Here is a 2,594-nt window from a genome sequence, read left to right on the forward strand (position 1 = left end):
ACATAGATGGCCCCTTTTACTCCTCTTTCGAACCAACTGTCCTCTCTGTCTAGGATGTGAACATTGCTGTCCTCAAAGGAGTGGGCTTTCTCCTTGAGATGTAAATGGCCAGCCGAGTCAAAGCCTGAGGAGTTAGCTCTCCTGCTGGAGAGCACAAAAGGGAGCACAAAAGGGAACCAGTGACATCATCAGCATTGTGAACGCCCACAAGAGGTTAAATACCTGGGTCTCCACACCAGAAAGTTGGACCAGTCCCAGCCTGGTCAGATGCGTACCTGAACTGATGAAGCCTCTTGGATGAGAGGTGAAACGTCTTCCCAGACAAAAAATCAAGTCCAGTTGTTTTTTCGATTTAAAACTCCTTTAGGATACTATGACCTGGACAAATGAGAATATGCACAGGCTAATAGTAGTCCACTGTTACCAAGTAGTCCTTGTTATGGAATGAAAACAAGTCAGTGCCAACTTTGGCCAAGGGCCTGTGTTGCATGTCATGAGGATGTAGTGTCTCCTTCTCTTGCTTTAGATCGACTGACCTGCATATGGGGTGGCAAACATGGTGAGGTAACTTGACTCCTCCTCTAACTTTACATGCCAGAATCCGTGTTTTACATCACACACTGTGAATACCTTTGCATTTGACATCTCCGGGAGGATGTCATCAATTGTAGGCAGTGGAAGGTTGCTCCTCTTAAGGGCCCGATTCAGCGGCTTTGGATCAATGCAGATCCGTGGTTTCCCGTTTGGTTTTGTCACAGAAACCATACTGCTTATCCAGTCTGTACTTTTTTCCACTGGAGTGATGATCCTTCTTCTCTCCAGGTCCTCAAGCTCCTCTTTAAGAGGTTTCATCATAGCAACTGGTACTCTGCGTTTTGTCAGTTTAACTGGTGGTACCTTATTGTCTATTTCAATGCGATATTCACCCTCCATGCAGCCGTCACCAGTGAATATGTCTGCAAACTCTGCCTGGATCTTCTCCCTCGTCATGTTCATGTCATGTTTGTCTCTGTTATCTACAGCACTCAGTTTATCTTTCACAATGCTGTCAATGGCCAGAATATTCTCGTACTGTACCTTGATTAAATTCATGGCCTCGCTTAAAGGCATCCCTCCATTTTGGTCCACAACTTGAAACTCGAGCCTGTATAGTTTATTATTTCTGGGGTTTCTGACTTTGACTTTGCATTTGCCCAGTGGACTCATCCTGGTTTTGTTGTACATCACAAGCACTTTTTCTGTGTTCTCCAGCTGTGTATCAGGGTTTATGAGATGTATGGGGAGGACGTTGCAGGTCGCTCCACAGTCTATCTGGAAATTAACCAGCGTTTTGTCAATCATCATTCCTGCAAAGAGGTGTTGCCCATGACTGTGGCTCTCCCCCACTTGGTTTACAGTCTCCTTATTCCCATTCACTTCTGTTATTGTCATAATGTCCTCACATGTGTCACTGTCTCGCTCTGAGATGGCATGCACTCGTTTATATTTTCTGCTGTCCTATGATCTTGATTTGCATTGTGCTGCAAAATGATTTGCCTTCCCACACTTTTTACATGTCTTGCCAAAAGCTGGGCATTTGCTTTTGTTTCTCTCATGTGTTTTGCCATAAAACTTACAGCAGATATCAGTTCCTTTTCTGTTCTTTTCAGTCTGTTTCAGTGCATGAACTTCTTCTACTGTCTGTCCTTGCAGTGTTTTGCTGTTTTCTCTTGGCAGCTCTGCAGCTCTGCACATCTGCAGACATTTATTCAGTGTCAGATTTTCTTCTCTGAGTAGTCTCTCCTTCATTGTAGAGCTATTTGTGCCACACACAATCCTATCTCTGATCAATGAGTCTCTGATGTCTCCAAAATTACAGCTACTGGCCAGCATTTTCAAATCAGTGACATATCTGTCAATATTTTCCTCTGATCCTTGGTTGCGCATGAAGAATTTGTACCTCTCAACAGTCTCATTCACTTTCGGATTACAATGTCCATCAAACAGCTCCATCATTTCACTCACTTTCTTCCTCACAGACGTGCCGTCGCTCAATGTCTCAAGTAGCTCTCTCCGGCACTCTCCAATGAGATAGTAGAATAGCTTAGATTTCGTGCCTTCCTCCGCATCAGGCATGGTGAGGTCCATATAAAGCATAAACTCCTCCTTCCAACTCTTCCATGTCTTCGCTATGTTGTTGGAGTCTAAAACAAGCATTGCCGGAGGTTTCAGCCCATCCATTTCGACGTCAGCTTTTGTCTGCCCGCCTGTTGTGGTCCTCTTTTTCCGTTGGCTCGTCGCAGCTAATTAGCTTGTTAGCTACCTCTCGTCTTCTTCGTCATGTTTCACTCTGTTGCATTTGTCTTAACACTAAACCATACAGAATGGACGGTTAAAGCAATATCCATGCTTACTTATAACTTTATTGTCAGTATGACACATACGGACAAGATGTATGTCCTACCGTCCACATTGTGGACAAGAACTCAGGCAGCGTTGACCAGATAAACGCCAAGTGAGGCTCAAGCCGGGACAGAACAGGTGAGCTAACGGTAGGCTAGTTAAGACTCACACGGACGTAGTGCCAGTAAATCGTAGAAATATTCCAAATGAAG

This window comes from Seriola lalandi, unplaced genomic scaffold (assembly GCF_002814215.2).
Source record: "Seriola lalandi dorsalis isolate HSWRI2012SDOR001 ecotype SW California unplaced genomic scaffold, Sedor1 jcf7180002054341, whole genome shotgun sequence".
Classification (NCBI taxonomy): Eukaryota; Metazoa; Chordata; class Actinopteri; order Carangiformes; family Carangidae; genus Seriola; species Seriola lalandi.